At 46.8% G+C, this 25,091-nt stretch overlaps 1 protein-coding gene across 6 annotated transcripts in view; it reads right to left on the bottom strand.

The window, feature by feature from the left end:
* Positions 1-25,091, bottom strand: part of LOC144761611 (potassium/sodium hyperpolarization-activated cyclic nucleotide-gated channel 1-like) — a 1,852,618-nt gene that overhangs the window by 659,557 nt on the left and 1,167,970 nt on the right. The window lies entirely within an intron of this gene.

The following is a 25,091-nucleotide window of genomic DNA, read 5'->3' as shown; positions in this document are numbered from 1 at the left end:
GCTGTTCAATTGTCCCGAAGTCACACAGGGCAAAGATTAATCACAAAGTAGAAACAATCACACACCACATATCTACTAATGGACACATCTCTCCATATGTTACAGGTGATCAAGGATATCCACGCTCCCCATGGATGATGACACCCCTCTGAGCCGCCAACACCCAGGCTGAGAGACAGTATAATTTGGCCCATGTACGCACCAGGGGCATTGTGGAGCGCACATTTGGTGTGCTAATGTCAAGTTTCCGTTGCCTTGACATCGCAGGTGGAGGACTGTTGTATAGCGCAGAAATTGTCTGCAAGATGATCACAGCATGTTGTGTATTGCACAATATATGTGAAAGCACCAATGCCCCATGGATCCAAGTACCAGATGCACAGTACGATGCTCCAGATGATGAGTAAGATGAGGCAGGTGGAGTACACCCCACAGCTACTGCAGCAGGAACAGCCCGAAGGAGACACATCATAGACATGAGCACGTCACATAGTGACTGTCCTTACCAATCATAAATCTCCTCAAATTGAACCAAAGCACATTATATACAAATAATTAAATACTACACACATACCCTGTGTACATGTGCATGAGTACATCGAACATTTCAAATAGAAAATGATGGTGGACCTGTCACCTCTGAACAGATATGCTGATCAGTGTGGCAGCAGTCATAAACTAAACATGTTAGGGTGTCAAATGTATTTTGAAAATTGAATGTACTAAGTGTCACATGTGGATAATAATTACAACTAGGATCTGAATAGTGATAAACTATGATTATCAGGGAGTCCCTTTGTGTCAATTCTGAATTTTAGGGTGCCATTAGTGGCATAAATAAGAACATTAGGGTGTCATTTGGGATTAATTCTGAATTTTAGGGTGTCATTAGTGGTATAAATATGAACATTAGGGTGTCATTTGGGATCAATTATTAATATTAGGGTGTCATTTGGGGTTAATTATAAATATAAGGGTGTCATTTGGGGTTAATTATGAATATTAGTGTGTCATTTGGGTAAATTATGAATATCAGGGTGTCATTTGGGGTACATTATGAAAAGTAGGGTGTCATTTGGGGTAAATTATGAACATTAGGGTGTCATTTTTGGGTAAATTATGAATATTAGGGTGTCATTTGCGGTTAAATATGAATATTAGGTTGTCATTTGGGGTAAATTATGACTATTTGGGTGTCAGTTGGGGTAAATTATGAATATTATGGTGTCATTTGGGCTCAAATAATAATTAACATGTTAGAATTTGTAATTATCAATGATATTACATTAAATAAGATTCATCTGTGTAAGAAGGTGAGAGGTCTGTTGAGAAAACACTGATTTTGATAGCAGCGTGCTGTGACTGGGGATCAGGACTGCGACTCTCAGTCAAAAACAAATAAAAATTTCAAAAAAAGAGAGTACAGACAATAACGGAAAGGGGTGCACCCACATGGTGGTGCAACATATATGAATACGCCGTTTGGCGGCAGCTGGACACCAGTAAGAATTTCCTGTCTGGCCATTTGAAGCAACAGCCTGCATGAAATCTATGACGCTTTAAAGCCCTGTTCTCCCCACAAACAAGTCTGATACAAAGAATAAAACAGCCCTGATGAGGGACCAGTGATACTGTACCTGGTTTCGAAACGCGTCTGCACTTTTTAGGGTGGAATAAATTGTCATCTCTATGATACTCGGACCGGCTGGTCCAGTAATGAATTATTTTTGAGCCATTTATTTGCTTGCAATTCCCCCTATAAATTGGTTTCTCTCATTTTTTGATTGTAATGTTTGTTAAAATGTTGGTTGTGATGTATTTATTTCTTTTTTGTAATGTTTGATGCAGAAACTTCATTCATTGTGTAAATATTTGATTTGTTGATGTGTGTACAAAGTATATATAGGTGTCTAAATATTCAATGTACTGTTTGTTTTCTTTCATAAAGTTTGTGATATTTTGAATAAGATTTTAAAACAAATATACAATGAGTAATATGTCGAGGTTGGAAATAATAAATTGATTTCTTCCCTCTTAAAAATATTTTTTGCAGTAATTGTGGTTTGGGCAATTTGTGTTGCTGAATTCTATAAAGGGTCTAGCCCTCACCATGTGTTAATGGACCTATCCCCTTTTGTTCTCAGACTTTATGGTGGAGAGCGGAGGACGTATCCTGCCCGGATACGCCGTCGGTGTGCGCAAGCAGAAGGGGGAGCGTGTGCGTGAGCAGATGAAGCACGTATATGGAGTAGAGTGCACTGTGCGCCATTGGAAGCACCGCTGGCAGGATAGTTTGGCCCAGGAGGGTGACCTGTTGGACTACATGGGAATCATAAGTTCAGAGTGTACATTTATTCACGAATACTATAAGAAATAAACTTATATGGAGTCTGGTACACACTGTTGCCCATGTTTTAATATTGCCTGTGTACAGGAAGGGTGACTGTACATGAACAATCAAAAAGGCCTTGTTACTGTGACCTGTGTCCTGTCCGAGAGGAAGTGTAAAAATTGATGTCATCATTAACTGTGGTGCGTTACCTACACTTCCCTTGAACATAGTCTCTGTGTGACAATGTTTGAGATAGGAGCAAATGCTATAAGTAAATCAGACATCTCCAGAGTGTCAGACACCACAAACATCTGTGAAACTGTTGTGTCCGATCTGCAGCCATGCATTTGTACACAAAGCATGTATTACATCATGTTGTGTGTAGAAATGGGGCCTTGTGAATGTGTCACACAACTAGTATGTGCAGGTTTGCTAAGATTATTGTCTTTTTGGCCCGACTCAGCATTGCGAGGTCTTGTGTGAATGGCATGCAAAGTAGACACAATCAAATAGCCAACATGAAGTACAACTCTACAGTAATGTAGCTTTTTATGTTATGGTGATGACTTGTATGATGAATATGACCTGTGTGATTTAACATCTGATGCCAACACATTTTACTTTTGTTGTCTCACAGCTGGACGACCAATCATCACACAGGGAGACATAGATTCAATGACCCACATGCCACTGGTGAGTTTGTACATCATATATTGTCACAGTGCTGTGTGATGACTGTCTGGGTCAAATGACCAACATTATAGTTTGCAGTATGGGTGTGTATCACACGTACCATGACTACAGTGCTGTGTCAGGGGCCTGTGTTCGACCTCATGGTCACAGGCTAAATTCCAGGTGGGTCCACTCAGCCTTTCATCCATCTGCGGTTGATAAAGTGAGAAGCATTGAGTTGGGTAACAATAAACATCTGTTATTCATTGCCAAGATACCTCTTTGGTGTGAATGTGCGCTTAACAAATACATATGTTAGGATGTATTGTGGAAGACAGAAGTGTGTACAAATCTGTAAATGAAGGTGGAGCTATGCATTTGTCTCCCAGTTGTACCTTAGCACATGCCCAGTCGGTGACACATGGTGATTGGGTTTATGGTTTAGGTCCCAACAGCACATGCATGTGGATTACAGAGCACACTGATAGGAGAGGAGACGTGTAAGCGGTGTTGCAGATGAGTATCATCAGACATAAATGCATATACAGCCTTGAGTGAGATGACAGTGCAAGTGTGCACAATCATACACAAGTAGGCAGTGGTTAGCAGTCCCTGCGTGCTCAGACACAGGTCTGCACTGTGATTTAGTAGGTATGCTGCATAACAGCTTCACATAAGTGGCAGTGCAGATCTTTGCGCCAAGCATATCAATGGCATGTTAACCAAACACCTAGCTAATAAGGCCCTCTGAATCTCATTGCTATGTTTGGCCACTGCAATAGTGTTGTGAAGCTGTCTCCTTGGGGTCATTCCATGCCCGACTCTGGATCAGGTGTACAAGCTCATCTGTCCCAATTTTTGACATTACTCCACATCCATTTCTCAGGCATGCTTTAGCTCTGCGATTATTGCAGTGCCATACTATGTTCACAATTCATGCCTATTGAATGCTATCTGTGAGAAAACATTACACATAACAACACTATAACCATCATGACTCCAGGGTGCCGTCACTATGGTGATTGCATTGTAACAGTTTGTGTTGTAACTGCCTGAGTATTTTGATATAACATGGTGTGATATTTGTGGATCAAGGACATGCATGAGTGACAATTTAGAATACAGGATGTTTCACACTTTCAAACATCACTGCGTCACCTATTGTGAATTAGTGGTGGAGAGAGGTACAGCACCTTATGTCCAAGTCAGTGTTCAGCCACCCAACTTGTTTCCATGTCTGCTGCATGAAGCAGCACATATGTAAGTCCCAAACTGGCATTTTCGGTTTGTACATGTGCAGGAAGGGACACCTGCCTGTGCATAAACATCCATCCCTGTTTGCAGACACCCTTGCACACTGGTCATGCTCACCAACTGACTTCACATTGTTTCTTTAGAGACTAGACACCCATGTTGAAGTGATCTTGTATTATGTATTTGAATGGAGAACATTGACATAGTATGAATGACTCATAATTTCACATTGTACATATTTTACATATTATGATGCCAGCGGAGTTACAGGCATTCCTGGCGAGGAAGTAGCAGTACCAACACATTAAGAAAGTCAGCAAAGAGTACCAAAACATGGCACGTAGGTACAAGGATGGACGTGCGGCTGGTACATGGAAAGCGTTGTCCGGGGTCTCAACACGTGGCCAACCCAGTGGCACACAGCTCAACCCAGGCCCCTCTGGCGTCAGTGGTGGATCCCAGCCTGTACCCTCTGTTTCCCATCCCCCTACTACTACCCCCACATAAGGGTCAATCCCACCTGCACCAGCAGGTCAGGTTATGCCATTTACTCTCCATGAAAAAAAACTGATCATGGACAATAACGTGATGCTGGCAGAGTTCAGGAGGGAAATGGCAGAGCAGACAAGGCAACTCTTGAACATTAAAAACACCTGGGAATACCATAGTGTCTGGCCACATTGTAACCTATCCCCCTCTTCTCCCTTCCCCCAAAGTTTTTTTATCTCATAGTTTATTTAGTGTTAGGTAAGTATTTTAATTGTTAGGTAGTGTAGTTTTAGGTTAAGTATAGTTAGTGTTAGATTTTAAGATAGTTTTAGATTTTATTATAGTATAGTATTTGGGGATACGTTTCCTTTTCCTTCGGGCGGGGGTTGATATTTTCCCACAAAGTATTTAAAAAAATTATATACAAAAAAATATATCTTTGTGTAGCTTAAATGTGTAGTTAGTTTATGCATAGCTTAGATGTCTTTGTCCTGTTTCGTGATGTGCCTTAAGGGTGGGAGGGGGGTTGATGTTTTTGATATGTCTTGCGTGTTTAGGCTTAGTTAGGGTAGATAATTTAGGTAAATGTTCTCTTTATTCTAGCTAGTTTATTAAATATTAGTAGTAGTTATGAATATAGATAGTTTAGTAGAGATGGTTTTGTTAATGTTAGGGGGGGCTCAGCAGCCATAATCCTCCTGGACCTAAGTGCCGCTTTCGACACTGTCAATCACAACACCTTACTTCTACGACTGTCGAAAATGGGGATATCGTGCAAAGCCAAGTCCTGGATAGAATCCTTTCTCTCTGACCGCTCTTTCCAAGTGTTCGAAGGCGATACCATCTCACTGAGTAAACCACTTGTGTGCGGCGTACCCCAGGGCTCGTCGTTAAGCCCCACGCTGTTTAACGTTTATATGGAGCCACTAGCAGGGGTGGTTCGTCCGTTCGGGGTACGAATTATCACGTACGCGGACAACACCCAGCTGGTGGTGTCCCTCAGCCAACTGGAGTCCAACCCCGGATACCTGACAACCTGTCTAGAGGAGGTTTCCAATTGGATGACACGGTCACATCTTAAATTAAACAGCGACAAAACCGAGCTAATGCTCTTGGGCAATCCTTCCCCCTTGGCCCTTAAACTGCTCTGGCCTCCTTTACTAGGCTCCCCCCCTGTGCCTAAAGACAAAATTAAGAGTCTGGGCATCTGGCTCGATAAATCTCTTAATTTTAACGCCCAAGCCTCCAAACTGTCAGCAATCTGTTTCGGACTGCTTAGGCTATTACGGAAGATCTTCCCTGTGCTACCTTTTGAGGCTAGGAAGATAATGATACAGGGACTTATCCTTTCCAGATTAGACTTTGGAAACGCACTATACTTGGGCGCCCCTCAGTCTACCCTGAATATGCTGCAGATCGTGCAGAACTGCGCAGCTCGCACACTGCTTCAAATCCCCCGCCGTATGTCGATCAAGGCAGGAATGAAGAGTCTACACTGGCTACCAGTCAGACGTAGAATCGAATTTAAGTCCCTATGCACCATCCATCGAGCATTCCGGGGAACAAGTCCATCTATCAATCGTTCCCTGGCGACTCCATACCTCCCTGTAAGGCAGCTCAGATCATCGACGCTGTCCCTGTTGATGGTGCCTAAGATCAAAAAGTCTAGATGCGGAGGCCGTGCCTTTTCGTACAATGCACCTAGGCTATGGAACTCCCTGCCTCTCTATCTACGCACAGAATCGAATCTATCGATTTTCCGTACGCACTTAAAGACCCTGTTCTTGTCACAACGGGATTAGGAAGTCGGTTTATCCTCATAGCTCATGATATCTGCTCAGCGCTAGGACGCCTCCGGGTAACTACCGCGCTTTATAAATCGTCTTTCCATTCCATTCCATTATAAAAAATGTTCACTATTTTGCAATGCTGCTTACACTTATGTCAGTGGTGACATGGTTGAGTGTTAATTTTTGGATTGTATGTTAGTAATCTCATCACTGGACTCTCCTTTGAATGTGTAAGTGTGGTCATGGCATGTAACTTAGCAGGACTGTTTGTGACAGGATACCTTAGATGTGACCACAGTAAACTTGCATGGATAACAGTGGGGCAAGTAGGAATTACGACCTAGTCTAGGGGCAGTCGTTTGTGAAGTTGTGCATCTTAAGTGTGACTCACCGAGTTTGCCAGCACATTGTTACCTTTTATAACACAAGGTAGGGACATGGCATTGAGAGGAGATTGTAATAACTACTGTTAACCATCATGGAGATGGATGTATGTGCCTGGTCATTGCCCAGCATCTCAGATGCTCCTTGCACAGAGTCCATCTACATTGCACAGACCTTGGCACACTTGCTGCATAGTGTAAGTGTGTCAGATTAATTTTATTTACATGTTCCTGTGCATGGAGGCTGATCCTTAGGGACATGCTAGTTTGAGAATTTCCGTGGGTCAATTGAAAATTGCCTATGGAAGTACAGTGGGCATGATTCACATAAGTCATCTGAGAGTAAGTAATGAGTTAGCGTTTTCAAGTATACCCAACTGGCATCGAGGAGTACTGCAGTTAGATGTACTGACTTAACATCTCATAAATGCCTTTAAGGAATCTCAAAAAATATGAAGTCAGGATTTAGGCAGTGTTACATTTTTTTGTACGCGCAGACAGTTCTGCTGGACACAGGTGGGGAAAAGTGGCATTGCTCCCTATAGTGCCAGTGTTATGGCCACTTCTCCCAGCTGTTACCTTTTGGCATTGGCTCATAGTGATGCCACCTGTTAGACCTGGTACCAGTGGCGTGAGTCTCCCTTCCATTTTTCGCTGTTGTCTCTGCTGTTTTTGATATGTTTTTGCTGGTTTGCATGCTTCAGCACTGTGCCACTGTGCCACTGCTATTCAGTGCCACAGTGGAATGCTCCCTATTGTAAATTGTTGTAATGGATTAGTGACTCCATGATTGGCTTATTTGATTTACTTGTCAGACAATAGAATACTGCACCATGTGTGCCCAGGATTTGTAGATCAAATGCTGCCGTTGCTATACCAGATTGGTCATGGAAAACAGACAACTGTGTGACCTCGAAATATTTATTCAAATGTCCGTCGAAATGGTTGGAGACTGGACCAGTACTTGGCCATCCAATCCCCACATTACATTGCTGCCCAGTGGGGGGCCAGACAGAGTCCTTTAGGCTTGAGAAGTCCAAAGGATGAGGAAGAGTTCAGTCAGTAGGCTGATTGTTGTGTCATTGGTACCCAGAAAATATTATGGCAGTCCATGTTGAGGTCCAAGATGAGTGATATTAAGGGGCATGATGCTGAGCCCAGAACCAAGATGAAACTGGCCTTTGGCAAGGATGAATGCTACTGCTTCCTTTTTTGCAAAAAGGCAGAATCATCCACATATTCGTACTCTGATGTGTAATGTGCCTCACATGTGGGTGGTGGCATATTGGCTGCACCGGCTGAGGCTCTAACACTTCAGGGGGCGGAGATGTGGATGTAGAAGCAGCAGCAGTAGCAGCATTCATCTGCGCCAGACCTTGCTGCAGCAATGCAGTGAAGATGATCTGCAGGGCATGGAAAATGTTGTCTTGAGCACACACAACATGTACAGTATCCTGAACACTGTTCTGCCTTATTTCTTTAATGCACTCTGCTGTGTGCTCCACACTTTTAGCCAAATCAATGGCTTGCTTCTAGTCAGGATTACGCGCCAGTAGCTTCTCCTGCACCTTCATACTATTAGTGCACCTTACCAGCTGATCTCTGATAAGAGAATCATATGGAGGAACAAAATCACACAAACCTGCCAAGCTATGTAGTTAGTAACCTTTTCATCTTTCCCTTGAACTCTGCAAAAGAATTGATGTCTTTCCAAAACTATATTAATTTTCCTCCCAAAATGAAATTCTAGCTCACCGAATGTCACGGTATAAAAGAATGATTATGCTGCTTCCTTAAGGGAGAACATTTTTCTCCCCCTATTGAAATTAGATAGGAGTGGAATAATTATTCCCACTCTTTCCATGGCACTGTTGGCTCACCAATTTCATCTAAGAAGGGTGGTGGTTGCGCCATATTTGCAACTGCCATTGTGAACATCAAAATGAGTGGAATGGAGAATCTAATGCTAAATGTAGGGTACAAAATGTTACCAATAACACTAATCACGATTGACTAGAATTAAAATTACCATGAGTAAAAACAGCTCATATAACTTAAAGACTGTTCAATATAGTTCTTGCCTAAAAAAGAAAGAGGGTAATAATCACCCAAACAATCTGACTCAGTCCAAATTAGCTCCTAGTCGAGTCCTGAGCCCACAGCAAGCAGCAGAGTATACCAAGAAAGTCACGCAAAGCTAAACACTAGTGTGGCATGTAACCGTCTGTTTTTCCTCCACAAAATTCTATTCAGGCAGACTTTCACAGGATCAAAATACTCCTACTGTTCTTTGTGCTCCGAGAAGGCGTGCCCCTTAAACAAGCACCACCTGCTTGCAGAAACCCAAATCTCACTCAAATATGAATCCTCCAGTGCGCTTCCCATACTTTGAGAAGGCTTGGTCACAAGATAGGCACCTCCCACTCCCAGAACCAACTTCTCCACACGCTGTGCTATTAACTATTAACAGCACAGCAGCCGCCAAACCAACAGCACTGCATGCAGGTAAGCAATCATCCCAGGCGCATGGGGTACAATATATACTACTGTCACAGAGCATCCCCCAAGGGTAAAACAGACAGGCAACGTTACAAATGACATATAACGATCACGAGATAGCGGTTGATCAAAGTGGCCACAACGATCGATAAGGGGTGTGATACTGCGAGGTGCAACAGATGTGGAGCACCCCAAGCAAATAGCTAGATTTAATTCTGCCGCATCATCACACCCACATCGTGTAGATAAACTCCACAGAAGCTATCAAGTGAACTAACACTGCCGGACACGGAAAAGTCAATTCAGCGTAACAACACGAATTGGTGGATGACTAAACTCCCCACTAACGTTCTTTAAGAAATATGAGATTGTGAGAAGTTGGCCTGGAATATGATGTCCACTAATAAAAATGGGCGCCTTGCACCAGTCCAAACAACCCTTATGGTGATTTAAGAGGTCAAAGATAACCTTAGAAGCTATCCATGTAGTAGCTGTGGAGAACAGCCTTCAGGCTTATTCTTGAAGGAATGTTAAGCAGCTTGTTTTACCAGAATGCAATCTTATTGTATTGGTTAAATGAAAGGAGAACCACACAATAGTTATAACAATATGTATTCATTATTATAGCACACCTTAAACACCTCACAGTATCTGCTACATGCAGATAAACACAAAGCACACAATACTGAAGCACAGAAACAAATGTAAGTAGCACTAATACACAGTGGGCTCCAGGGGGAGCTCAAACCATATACTAAAATAATGGTACAAGAACCAGAACTCGAGTCAAGACAGTGTCTAGAGGGTGCAGAACCACTGGAACCCCAAGGAACTACCCAAGGTGAGTAAGTAGGCACCCCACAGTGTGAGAATACAACTGCGTACTACGTACAATTCAATAGGAGAGTTGTGGTTGAAATGTTACAGTTTAAGGACCCTTCCCAGTGGATTACGAGGAAACCCTTTGGAACATAGAAGGTTGGAGAGCCACCCCACCCGTGGATACTTCAGTACCAGAGTTACCTATCCCAGGGAAGCCGGGTGCATAGGGCTGAACTGGCGTAGGAAACCACCCACGTTCTCAATGGGAGTCTTCTAAGAAATGCCACTACCTGAAAGAAAGAAAGTGTCCAGTGGAACCCACAGGTGGATTCTTGATGGAAGGAACCTGAAAGCAGAGGGGACAGAGTCCAAGTACCTGGTCCACTATGTCTTGCTTGGGAGGTTTGAGAGGTAACTCCCATCCCTCCTTCACCAAACACAAAGGACCCCTAACTGGATGCCCAAACAAAAGTTCAAAAGGGCTGTAGCCAACCCCCTTTTGTGGGAACTCTGTAATTTAAGACCTCCTTAGGGAAGCCCACTCTGGAATAAATTCCCAGGAGGGCCCTGGCCACCACAGGAGCTGTGGTGGTTCTAAGGGGTATAGCCTCTGGATACCTAGTGGTATGGTCCACACCACTAGAATATAACTGTGCCCAGATACAGTTGGCGGGTCACTGGACCAATTATGTCAATCCAAACCCCCTCAAAGGGAATCCCCTCCACAGGTAGTGGTATTAGGGGGGCCTTTGTGTTACCACCTGACTTACCACTGGCTTGACAGGTAGTACAGGACCGACAAAACTCCTTGGTGTCCTCTTACATATGAAGCCAGTGAAAGTGAGGGACAAGCCTGTCCCAAGTCTTACTTTGTCCTAGGTGTCCTGCTAAGGGAATGTCATGGTCCAAGGTGAGTAGGAAGCCCCTAAACTACAGTGGTATGACCAACCTCCTGGTGGCATCAGGGTTGGGGTCTCTACCCTCTGAGTAAAAGAGTCCCTCATCCCAATAGATCCTGTGGGGTCCACTGACTACCAGCAGAGTCAGCAGCAGCTTGCTGTCTGAGGGGTTCAAGAGAGGGGCAGGTATGGTGCTCCTGACTCAGTTCTGCCCTGGAAGGGACCCCTGTCCCCAGGAACTCAACCTGATCATGTTCTAGTGCATCCGAGGCAGTTCCTTCACAGGGTAGTGAGATCATCTCGCTCAAGAGATTGATCCTATCCTTGAGTCTAGGGGAATACACAGCCTTACCCCTCCTGCTCCTTCTCTTGGAAGGCACCTGGTCGATTTTTTTAGACTCCAGGACCCGTTCAGTAGACATCAGTTTGGCCTGTGACCTGGTCACAGCAAACACTTCTGCAGAGATGCCCAACATTGCTGCATGAGTCCTTAGTTCCACTTCAGTCCAGGCTGAAGTTTCCAAATCTTTGCCCAATAAGCATTGCACTGGAAGGTCTGAGCTAATCACAGCTTTCTTTTGGCCAGTTACCCCTCCCCAGCTGAAATTAAAAACTGCCAAGGAACGATCAGTCCTGACATTGTTAGCATTGTTAACTTGGTACATCTTACCAAAAATGATCTGTTCAGGGTCCACAAGATCTTTTGTCACCATAGTGACACTTGCACCTGTATGCCATGGCCTCCTTACCAATAATCAAAGGCTGTTGTCTGTATTTGCCCAGGTTACTGGGACTGACAAATAAGGTGGCAATATCCATGCCACCATCAAAGACAAGTACAGCCTGAGCTGGAGTTCTGACTAAGCCAGAACCCATCTCAGAGCCCAAGGTTGACGCTACTATTCCCTTGTTTCCTGTACCACAACGTGACACTGTACTAGGGGGAGCAGTTGCCTTAGGGGCAGTGGTGGTTGGAGTTGAATCCTTGGCCTTTCGACAATTGGGATCTTTTGTCCAATGGGTCTTTTCTTTACATAACTAACACCAATGTTTCTTTTTGCCATTTCTGGTATTGGATTCTGACTTCCCTCCACATGCAGGTTTTTGGGGCCCTGATGAAGGCTTTTCATTTTTACCCTTGTCCCCACCCTTATCTGAAGTTTTAGCTTCTTGCTTCTTTTGGTCACCACCATGGTTCTGGTTTGTCTGCTTCACCCTGGTTCTGACCCACCTATTGGCCTTCTTTCCCAATTCTTGGGGAAAAGTCAGATCAGAGTCAACCAGGTACTGATGCAACAACTGATTTTGGCAATTATTAAAGATCTGCTTCCTCATAATCAAACTGTACAATTCCTTAAAATCATCGACTTCTGGAGCCTTAATAGCACTATCCACAGTCCTGATTATGTGCCTTCTGGTAGTCTCTGAACCTAATCCTATACTGGTCATAGGTTAGAAATGTGAGCACGGTGAATACCCAAACAAGCATTCAGTTCCTATAGTATGTATTTAGAAGGAAGGTTTGTCACAAAGAGATGGATACGGAAAATGGCACACAGTTGGTGTCCATGGACATAAAGATGTTTTTGGAAGCTATGGAGCCTAGCATACCCCCAGCCCCCGGAGCAATGTGTTGGTACAATATTTCAAATGAACATTAAAGTGGCGGTTACAGTTGGCCTTAGAGAACAGGCTTGATTTGAAGAATGTGGCAGATGACATGTTATGTGCAATGAGGACCATTCTCAAAGAAACTACAGATGTGTCATTGTTTGTTTTGCTGAGGTGGCTCGTTCCTGGTTCCAAGTTGATTAGAGAATGGATGGGCAGGTCAACAATTGATCCATTCCATTTGATGAAGTCAAGGATGTGAGTAGACAATTGTAGAAGAAGTATGAAAGTGGCTAGAAGTTGATAAAGTGAGAGGCGGGAGAGTCAAAATAATCCCCTCTAATACAGGTCGCTGAGGTGCTATCAGGGGGAAACAGACTTTAAAAAGCAGGCAGAGCTACACGTGTCTGGGTTGTTTGTAGGGCTTAGGGTGGGGGGCCGGGTTGCTATTAGGGATCGGGGTGTTTGGTTTGTTTTCAGGTCTGGGGGGGTCAGCATTGTTTTTAGGGTGAGGGGACTGGGTGTGATCTTTACCACACATATCCCTTTAGCAGTCATGCCTTTACAACTAAATTGTGTGGTAAAGGCATGCATGGTAAAGACATGCGTGCTGAGGGAATGCGTTGTTCAGATACATTAGTTGTTCGGGCAGCGTTGTAGAGGCACGTGTGGTTTAGCCATGAGTGCTTCTGTCATACAACCACTTTCAGGTGACGTACAGACCAGTGCTGTACAATTATGGAACAACACTATTACTCACCCTACAGTCTTCCTCCATGCTTCTCTTCAGTATCTTTAACTTCATTGCACTGGATTATTGTCTGTGATCATTTGTTTAGGTATTATTAATGGAACTTCTGTCCTTCTTAAATTTTCTATGTGATATTATAATATAATGGTTTTAACAAACTACACAATAAATATACATTGACCCCTCACGGAAGTCTTGTTACCCAGCTTAAGAGGTTGGTCTGTGTGCTGTGTTAGAGTATTAGAAACAGATGCTCTAGGTCTACGAAAGATACAATGGATTACCATTGGATTGAAGTAGCCTAGAGTGGATTGAAGTAGAGTGCAGTTGCGTAGAGTGAAGTGATTAAGAGCAGAGGGGCTTAGAGTACAGTGGTGTACAAGGCATTGGTATAGAGTGCAGTAAGTTTCAATGGAGTCAATAGGTGCAGAAAACATCACAAATGAATGGTATTGAAGTGGATTTGTCAGGCCCTTAGATCCATGTTGGGCCTCGTGCCTTACACATTCCTCTATACTAGAAAATATTTGGAAATATTGTCTGGCCCCTGGACATGGGTGGGGAAGGACTGTATGTATCCTTTTCTGAATATGGTTAGATTACTTTTATTGGAAGGTCCAGATATTTCAGAGACTTTTTGATCTAATATGGATGCAGAGGAGTTGACTTTGGTGCTATTTCAAGAGTGCCCTGACACTAGAATCTGAATTAATCAGAATCATATATCGACTAGAGGTTATCTTGCACCATTTTGAGGTAGATTTTCCCCTACTTAAATAGAGATGAAGAGCAGAGGAAGATGAACGTCAGACCTGTATCTGTAGCGCTCCCTGATAAGGTGCCTCCTTGTCCGGGATGCTGCGCTGATCGACATCTCCACTGGGCTCTTTGGTGATGCCCCTTAACATCTGTTTTGTGGTTACAGGTAGAGATTCTTCAGCAGTGGAGATTATAAGTACCTGAGTTTCTTTCCATATAAAGCAAGAATATATTTTTAGCGAGATCGCTCAATAGCACTGGCTATATTAGTGTACCGTTTAATCAGACCCCCGCACAGCTTTTTGCAATTTGCATATTTCTTGCACAATCTCCGAAGTGCTGCAATGCTCAGTAATGTTAAAAGCTCACCTGCAATAAAAGAAACAAAACTCCCCCCCCCCAAAAAAAGAAGATCAACCGCACATAGATGTATAGCATCGCCGTCAGCATTGGTTGCATTAGCAATGTTCGAATCAGATGGTACCTATGTGCCTGTCGTTTCTCGTACCTCAGCAGTAGCAATTTGTGTCTGTGAGATCTCAATGAATGCCGTCATCAGAATTGGTAGGCGCTGGGGACAACACAGTGCATGGGCCGTTACTCGTTCAAGCAAAGTATCAACATCCGTTGCCATGACTGATGGGAGTGTCAGACAGGTGTCTAGCACGCATTCTTCTCCGCATAGCAGGCATCGAAGAACAGGTAAGATGCAATCTTGCCAAATTTGTCTGAATGATAGAAACCATGTGGTATTCAATTCTCTTAGATGAAGTAGTCCCAAAATTTGGACGATGCTCTCACAACACTTCATCGCCAGAAGAGTGCTCTTCACGGGTAACTGGGTATCGTTGGTGATTTGGCTTGCCATATCGCAGCAATAGGAGCAAAAATACTATTCCTGAAGCAAGTCCCGAAATGAGAGGCAATCCGCCAAACACAGAGTGCATGAAGTTTGGAAATATTCCTAGGACCGCTTCAAAAGGTGCTATGAGTCCTGAAAATACTGTCTTAAATACATGTACCACTCGTATCAGACATGTTAAGATACGACTTAACATTTCTGAGAAATGTATAGGCCAATTTGTAGTTAAGAGGGCATGTATCTCTGCAGAAGTCCTTGCGACTTGCAGATCATAGATTTCTTTGGCCGAGGTCAGTGGCACAGTTTTTTGTAAAAGAATGGTTTTTATTCTGCTTAAAGTTTCAATTCATATAGAAGAGATGTTCAATGAAGGCCAAAGTGGCGACTCCCGGTCTGTCTTGGTTTTAGGAAACAATACTTGCATACAGTGACCCTGGCTGACACAGTTACTAGATATGGTATTCCTGGCAACATGCCACAGCAGCTGTGATCGTTCAACATAATGTAACTTTCATTTGAAAGTTGTCCAAAAAGTGAATCAATCACCGCAGCCGGAGAACCTTGCAGGTGGCAGGATAAGTTGTTAGAGGAACCATCACAGACCCCGTGTAGGCTTATACCCTGACAAAGGAGGGAACCGGTAAGTGTGTTTTCACATTTTTTCTCGCTAATAAACACTTCTCGCCCCCACTCCAACATCTATAAGTGTACAGTAATTCCTAGGATGTCTTGATGTATTCTTTACCCAACCTTTCATATGTCCCTGCTGGTATGTGTTTTAGGCAATATTGAAAATGGAAAATTGTAACAGGCAGAGTGATTGTTCCATGTATTATCCATTCAGTAGCTCGCTTTTCAGCGACAGTAAATGGCAATCTTTCCAATTTTTCAATGCTCAGCAACATATAGTCTGCTCCCCTCTGTGCCAGTTTGATCGGTTTATCAGTGAGATTAAATTCTGGGAACAGTGACATAGTGTTGATTAGACGCCAAGGCACATAGCCTGAACAAAGGTTTTGTAACGTCCAGCCCAATAGCATTATAGAACGTAATTGCGACTGACCATGTTGCAACATGACCAAGTCCTGCTCCATGATGTCTATGGCAGAAGATATTATGCTGTCCAAAGAATATATCCTGGACGACAGAGTCGTTAACCCATTGTCAACTACAGAGAGAGAATTCTCTAAGTTAATACAATCAATTTCTCGTATTCTTTCTGCAGTCTCTGATTGCGTAATCTTCCATATTTCATTATATGCAGAATATATACCGGCATATATAAATCGTTTATGGCGCGGTGTTCTTCGTCCTAGCAAGAATTCCCTAAGATCAGCACCATCTTTAAGTAAAGATAAGTGTTGTTTAACATCCTTAAGTGCAGATATTTGTAGCCATTCAAGGCATAGTTTCACTACACTGTATGTTGTTACTATTCCTGGATGCTGTCTCTGAACATATCTTGGATCTGGCCTAGTGAATTTGAACCCCCGTGTTTTATTCAGGAACCTATCTTGACAAGTGATTGTGTCTGTCGGCCAGATTAACCATTTTTTCCAATCTGGATCTCTTCTGTTGTGAAGAGAATAGTATGTACGTCGACCTCCCCCTCTGAAGAGTTATCCCTAACTTGTGTAGGTGCAGGTATGGACGGTTTGTTTAGGTCTTTTCTCTTGGCTAACCAAAGACAAGATGTCTGTTGGACAGTGTCATTCAAAAACATAATTTGCTCTGGGATGATGCAGGCTCTAAATAAAGCTTCTATCCCCTGCACTTGCCAATCTTTCATGCCCCAGACAGTTTTTGCCTCAATGTTGTCTTTCCAAAAGTCGAAACCTAATGTGGACAGCTGAGCATAAAAGGCTGCAGAATTTCCTGGGGTGGGTCGTGGTGTTGGCTTTTTCTTACTTTTCTGCACATACATTACTGTCTAGTATGGCACTGTAGAGCATCTTAGACATGAGGAAGCTGCGGCGGTGGGGGTTCTAGGGCCTCACAGGCTTGAGCAGAGGGTGAGTCTTTCCCAACTACCGTGATGCCGATTACAATAGCAACATGGAGTGTTAAGGGCCTCAACTCCCCTCAGAAGCGGCTCAAGGTTTGGAAGTATATAGTTGATCATCACTTAGATGTGGTAGCCCTGCAGGAAACACACCTGGCCAGAGCTGATGAATCTCGGCTCACGCATAAGCTCTATCCCCTAATTTATCGCTCTTCCGACCACACTAAGCACAGAGGGGTGGCACTCCTGTTTCGGTCTGACATTCATTTTCAGCCACTGGGGGTCCAATCCGATAAAGAAGGTAGGTGGGTCATGGTCAAGGGGTTACTACGAAGGCGTCTTTGCACCTTAGCTGCCTTATTCGCCCCCAACTCAGGCCAGTCTGGCTTTTTACACACCCTGCTGGGGAAACTCTCGGACTTTGCAGAGGGACAACTGATACTGATGGGGGACTTCAACCTGATCTGGCAGGCTGGTCTGGACAGCTCCCACTCCCAATGAGCTGCAACGGGCTCCTTCTCAGGGGACACTCAGCAAATTATGGGAGTCCTGGGTCTTCTTGACTCTTGGCGGACCTTGTACCCACAGGCACGGGACTATACATTCTTCTCCCACGTACACCACACCTATTCCCGCCTAGATTACATCTTCATTAGCCAATCCCTTCAAGGTGAGCTACTGGAAGCTAAAATATTCCCTCTCTCAGTTTCTGATCACAGCCTCTACTCTATGTGCCTCCAATGGCTTGGTCCATCACCCTCCGATCCTAAGTGGTACTTCCCTCCTTCTCTCGCCCGCGACAAAGAATCTTGCACTAAGCTTCGGTCTGCCATCGCTGATTTTTTTAAGGCCATCCCACCTGAAGACACCTCTGAATTCACGACTTGGGACGCCCTAAAAGCGGTCCTTAGGGGTGAATGACTCGCACTCAACGCTGCCCTGAATAGGCAGCGAGCCCGGGAGAGAGAGGCACTAGAGTCGGAACTTTCAGACCTGGAACAGCGACATAAGGCCAACCCCACTAGACAGACACAACGGCAGCTCACTGCCGTGCGGGGCAAGCTGCGGGCTATTTACGCCAATAGAGCGGAATTCACCCTTCTTAAACTCCGCCATCACTCTTACGCTCAGGGCAACAAGGTGGGTAGGCATTTAGCCCGGCAACTTCGAGGTAAACGCGAGAAGGAATACATTGTCGGCATTTTAGACCCCCTAGGGAACCTGACGTATAAGGACGAAGACAAGGCTGCCATCTTTGGGTCCTTCTATCGCGCCCTCTATCTAGGTTACCCCTTGGAAGAAGAGGTACAACTTGATTATCTTAGCTCTCTCCCACTCCCCCGAGTCGCAGAGGCGTGAAATGACATTCTCTCCGCACCTATCACATTGGGAGATGTTACCGCAGCCATTGCAGCCCTGAAGCCCAATAAAGCTCCCGGACCGGACGGCTTCTCAGCCCTTTTTTACAAAACTTTTGCCCCTGATCTCTCCCCGTACCTGGTGACGCTTTTCAATAAGATGGCGGAGGAAGGCACAACGTCGGGATCTATGGCTGAAGCTGCGATTTCGGTACTCCCTAAGCAGGGGAAAGACCCCCGTTCCTGCGCCTCTTACCGACCAATAGCCCTACTGAACCTTGATGCGAAGCTCTACTCCTCTATCATCGCCAAACGTCTCAACGACCTTATGCCCCTCCTTATCCATCCCAACCAGTCCAGCTTTATCAAAGGCAGACAAAAGCATGACAACACCAACAGGGTCATCCACCTCATAGAGAAAGCAAACAGGTGCCACATTCCAGCGGTCCTGGTAGGCCTCGACGCAGAGAAGGCCTTTGACAGAGTCGACTGGGCTTTCCTCTTCAACACCCTCAGGGCCTTTGGCTTCTCCCCCAAATTCCTCAATATGATTCGCGCTAACTATCGACTCCCACGCTCCAGAGTGTTTGTGAATGGTGTGCCCTCACCTCCCTTTCCACACCAAGAGGGACTAGGCAGGGTTGCCCCCTTTCGCCCCTCCTCTTCGCTTTAAGCATCGAACCCCTAGCACTAGCAATCAGGAATAACCCCGACATTCAGGGAATCCCCTTTACCAGGGAACCTCACAAGATATCCCTTTTTGCGGATGATGTGCTCCTTTCCCTGACCCAGCCAGAAGCGTCTCTTCCAAGCTTACAGAGGGAGTTAGAGCGCTTTGTGCGAGTCTCGGGCTTTAAAATTAACACCACAAAATCCTTCATACTCAATCTAACACTCTCCCCAGAAGATGTGCTTGCCCTTTGTCCCCAAACGACGCTGGCATGGGCCACAACGTCTATCCAATACTTATGAGTCCAGTTGACACCCACAGTTCGAGGACTCTACGCAGCAAACTTCCCCCCCTCCTCACACATATCCAAACTGAACTTACGAGATGGAAACCTCTCTTCCTCTCCTGGCTGGGTCGTGTCCACGCAGTGAAAATGACTCTACTGCCTAAGCTGCTATATCTTTTTCAGGCTCTGCCTATAGAACTGGACCGTGACTTCTTCCAGAAGATCAAATCCTTAATCTTGTGCTTTCTCTGGCAGGGGGGCCGGGCACGGTTCTCCTACTCTCTACTGCGTCGTCCCAGATCTAAGGGAGGGGCAGGCATACCGGACGTCCAACTTTATTATAGGGCTGCCCAACTTAGGGTGTTGGTTGAGTGGACCCAGAAGGATTCTGAAAAGCATTGGCTCCACATGGACCGAAGCGTGATGGGCAGAACCATATGGGACCTGGTCTGGCGCCCCCATAGAGATAGGCCCCCAAACACTTACATAAGCACCCCCACAAGGACGACACTGAAGGTCTGGGACTTGATTTCTGGCGATGATAGATGGACTTCCTTTCCGTCACCTTTTACCGCTATCCCTTCAATCCGGCTTTCCCCCCAGCTCACCTTGAAGTGCCTTTTGAGGCGTGGAAAACAGGTGGCTGCCTTGCTCTCGTCCACTTATTTGAGGACTCTGAACCCCTCACTTTTGAAGAATGTAGGTGGGAATTTGGTCTGGGTAAGGGGGAACACTAACACTATACCCAATTGATGCACTGAGCCCTCGCCCCCACTGTACGAGACGCCGCCACTCGCCCTCTTACAAAATTTGAGGCCTTTCTCTGCAAAACATCCACCATGAGAGGGGTGATTTTTTTTATATGATCTCCTGCTTGAGACAACGATCTCACCACGACCTCGATACATGGGCATGTGGGAAGAACTGGCCCAGCACCCTATCTCCGACCTGGAATGGTCCTATCTCTGGTCTGATTTTTTTATTTTTTTTTAAAGACGTTTATTAATTTTTCATAGCACAGTACAGATGGCGCAGCCTACAACCCTGTGGGCCGGCCGCAACTTGAGGAGGCATGTACGAAATAAATGAGCACAAGCAAGAAGTATGCAATTTCGTGCCGGCCAACAATCATTGCATATGATGTACAAAATCTTTCACGGTATAGGTGCCTCTGCGCACAACATGTGTAAAATGAACGTCATTTTTTTATTTTCATTATGTATATATAAGCAAAACATTGCAACTTAGGAAACTGGACAAGTCTCATCTGTGTGTCCCATTCTGTCGGCTGTATCTTCAGCGAACATTACCGCACCCTCGGTACCAAGCCCAGGAGGAGTTCTCGCTGACCTCAGCTGCGTGTCAATAATGTGGATGCGGATGAGGCACTTGTGCGGCCTACCTGCGCTGCGAATCGCTCCACCTGCCAAGTAATAGCAGAGCTGTACTTCCCATCTCTACTTCGTGCAGCGACTCGTGCGGGTGGCTCTATAGACTGACATGCAGCTGGTGAGAGAGACGTGGCCTGCGCCAGTCCCCTCTCCTAAGTCTGTGGTCGCTTGCGCATCCTAGCTGACAGACTACGTGTGGGAGGTAAGAGTCCAGAACATATAAACGGGGGTGGTTGTGTGGGGGGGGGGGCCGTGGGGAGAGCGGGCGCGCTAAAGGGAGCGACCCCACGGAGAGCGGTCTGCGAGACATCGCAACTGGCCTGCACTGTTATGCGTCTGCGTGTGAATGACTATCCAGACCATCGATTAGCTTATTGGACATGGGGTGTTCACAAGCGCCTGCTGGCTAAACAACTGGGAAGGCGGCAGTCCCCACTGGTCAAGAGACGCCACACCACCAGTGCCCTCAATGTGTGTATGACGTGGGGGGGGGGGGAGAGAACACCTATTCATACACCCAGCTTCCCTACAGCTATGTGGTTCGTGTCAACGCGCTTATTACGGACCCTATATGAGCCCTCTGGCCGTCCTTTCTTCCTGTAGGGATCGCACAAACCCGTCCCAAATCTGCGCAATGGGGAATTGTCTCAAGCCCGCAACTTCTTCCTTGTGCAAAGCCACGCTTTCCGCCCTAGCCCAGTTAGTAAAGGAGGCGCACCAGTATTTAGGGATTGGCGGCCTCCTCTCCTTCCAATGTTTAGTAATCAGCCGCTTGGCCGTGATGAGGCCTAAATCCCAGAACCTGGCGTGCGTCTTATTCAGTTTGTTCCTGCCATATAAACCAAGTATGCATGCCTCCCAGGTATGTGGTAGCCCAGGGCCAGCGCTGTGCGTTAGGAGAGATGCCACCTCCCCCCAGTATGAATCCAGTGAGGGGCAATTCCAGAGCAAGTGTAAAATGTCCGCACCTATCAAATCGCATCTGGGACAGGCGGCGGTGTTAATCTTGAAGTATTTGTTGATCCTATCTGGTGACAAGTATGCCTGATGTATTATATAAAATTGGATGGTTCGGAAGCGGGCATTGCGCGGGATGTTCATAGGGCTGGCTAAGATCATTGCCCACTCCTTATCCGTCCATTCCCGCTGTCGGTGGGTCGCCCACTTGTCCCGCGCCGGTTGCGTGGACCGCTGCGTGTGTAGGAGGAGAGCCTGCGCCAGCCAGTGGATTATGTGGGTGCCGTTGCCCATTACATGTAGGTACTGCATCACATGATGCATCTGCGGTTCCTCCCCAACGCCCCCCCAGGAATCCGCGTATGCCCTTAGTATGGACGCATGGGTCAGGAACTGCCCCGCCGGTAGACCTGCGCCCTCTGTCAGCTCCTCGAATGGAAGCAGAGCACCGTCCGCATAAAGGTCACCCAGTGTCTCTACTCCAGCCGCCGTCCAACACTCTAGGATGCGCGCTGTTACCGCTCCGCATCTCCTGGGCGTGCCCAGCAGAGGAATCGCAGGGGCATATGGCTTTACTTCCCCGGTCAGTTTTAAACTGCGGAGGAAACACTTGCGGGCCACAGCCACATGCAGGGGCAGCGGGCGTGGGCCTTTAGCTAGGGGGTGGAACAGCGCGCATATCTGCGCGTGTGTCCATGTGTACGTAGCGGTGGCCGTGTCATCCAGGTGCGTGCCACTCAGCCAGTGTGTCACCCATTGCAGCTGCGCAGCCAGATAATACAGTTCCATATTAGGAACTGCCAGCCCGCCCTCTGTTGTCGGGGAGTATAATTTCGACAGGGCCACTCGGGGTCGCCCCCCATTCCAGATCAGGTTACGGACCATTGTTTCTAGGTCGCGGAAGAGTTTAGCGGGGACGTAGGACGGGATGTTGGCAAAGTGATAGAGCAGTCTAGGCAATGCTATCATTTTAGTTAGAGCAATCCTGCTCGGTACATTCAGGGGCAGTGTCTTCCAGAAAGCCATCTGCGCACGTAGAGAGGACACGGCACGTCCCAGGTTACCTTCCAATATGGTCTCCGGGTCTCTATAGATATGTATCCCAAGATACTTAAAGGAGGTGGGATACCAGGTCAGCCTGGCACCTCCAAGGGTCACGTCGCACTCCTGCGCTTCTTGGCTGAAGGAGTACACTCCGGACTTCACCCAGTTGACCCTGAGTCCTGATACTGTTTCGAAGGTCTGAAAAATGTCCGACAATTCATCTGGCACTGCTGTGAGGTCTCGTACATACAGAAGTAAATCATCTGCGTATAGTGAAACGATATGTGTACCATCCGCCAGCGGGATTCCCCATCCCGCCCCCCGCGACCGTAGTAGCGCCGCCAGGGGTTCAATTGCCAGAGAGAAAAGTAGGGGCGACAGCGGGCAACCCCGTCGGGTACCTCTGCGCACCAGTACTTCCTCAGAGAGTAGCCTGCCCGTACGCACCCTGACACCCGGCCGCTGATAGATAAGGTCCACCATTTCTTCGAACGCTCCCCCCAGGTCAAAGCGGTCCAGTACTGCCCCCAAGTAAGGCCACTCCACCGAGTCGAAGGCCTTCTCGAGGTCTAGGACCAGACAACCCGACCTCGGCCATTGAGGTACTGCTTCCACCTGTACCCGGAAGAGTCGACGAATATTACGCGAGGTGCTTCTCGCTGGCACGAAGCCATTTTGGTCAGAATGAACCAGGGCAGGGACCTCCGCAGCCAGGCGGCGAGCTAGCAAAGAGGTGAATATTTTATAGTCGGTATTCAACATGGCCAAGGGCCTGTAAGAGCCCATACTGGTCCCATCTCTACCAGGCTTCAGAAGAGAAACCAGGTTAGCCTCATTCAGCGTGGCAGGAAGCGCCGAGTCCTCCATTGCAGCATTGTACATTTTGAGCAGTTCCGGGATCAGTATATCTGAACAGGTCTTAAAGAATTCGGCAGGCAGGCCGTCTGGGCCTGGCGTTTTGCCATTGGACAGTGCTAAGATAGCCTCACGCAGCTCTTCCCGCGTGAAAGGTGCCCCTAGCTCCCCCCGCTGCACTTCCGTAAGAGTTGGTAGTGGGATGTGCTCCAAGTATTCAGTTATGGTCGCCGACGAAGCCCTCAGCTGTGACCTATACAGTGCCTGATAATGCTGCACGAAGGCCTGATGTATCTTACTCTGTGTGTGCACTACGTCCCCCAGGGTCGTCCGGATGGCTGATATTGGCTCAGCGCGTTTTTCTTGTCTGACTAGCCAGGCCAGCAATCTACCGGGTTTGTCGCTGTATTGGTGTGTTCGCGCCGAGTGTGCCGCAAAATTGATGTGTCGCAGGCGTTCTAGTAGCGCCTCATGTTCCGCGCGGGCCTCATCTAGCTCGGCGCCCGTCCCCTCCACCGCCTCCTGCTCCCGGCGGAGCAATTCAGCCTCCACCCGGCATAGGTCGGCCTCTAATTGTTTCCGTATGCCGCCCTGCGTCCCCAGGCAGTGACCCCGCATCACCACCTTGAATGCGTCCCACTCGCCCTGCGGGGAGGACGCCGTGCCTGCGTTATCAGCGAAATATTCTGCTGCACGTGCCTGCAGGGAGTCTCGGAATGGGGCGTCTAGCAGCAGGGCCGGCTGTAGGCGCCACATGGGGATGGGCGGGTGGGGGCGCTCCCAGGCTATGTGCAGTGTGTGCGGGTTGTGGTCAGAATGCATCCGACCAAGGTATTGTGTATCTGTTATGTGCGGCAAGAGCTCCGATGACACCATATATCTGTCCAGGCGGACATGCAACGAGTGTGCCCCTGAGTAATAGGAGTATATTTTAATGTTAGGGTTGTGTGCGCGCCATGCATCCCGTAGGTCCCACTGTGTCGCCCATTGGGTGAGTGCCTTAATTGCCCCCTGAGACGTGGCATTGGGCCCAGGCGGGGCCGAGCGGTCCAGTGCGGGATCCAGTAACGTGTTATAGTCCCCTCCCAGAACCCAGGGGATGCCATGCCAGGGTGCCAGCTTTTCCGAAACGCGCGCCAGGAAGCCCCCCTGTTCCGCATTTGGAGAGTATATGGACGCTAGCACTATAGATTGCCCATCCAGGCGGCCCTTCACTAGCACATATCTGCCCTCCGGATCAGTCTGCACTTCGGACATCGCAAAGGGAGTACCCGGCTGCACCCATATGAGCGCCCCCCTGGCATACGATGAGTACTCGGTAGCATACAGCTGCCCCCTCCATCTACGCCGCAGTGCGACTACCTCTGCTTTGTTCAAGTGTGTTTCCTGCAGAAGTGCGATGCGT

This window comes from Lissotriton helveticus, chromosome 6 (assembly GCF_964261635.1).
Source record: "Lissotriton helveticus chromosome 6, aLisHel1.1, whole genome shotgun sequence".
In the NCBI taxonomy this organism is placed as follows: domain Eukaryota; kingdom Metazoa; phylum Chordata; class Amphibia; order Caudata; family Salamandridae; genus Lissotriton; species Lissotriton helveticus.
Note: the sequence above shows the minus strand (reverse complement) of the source record. Positions and strands in the feature narration are given on the sequence as shown.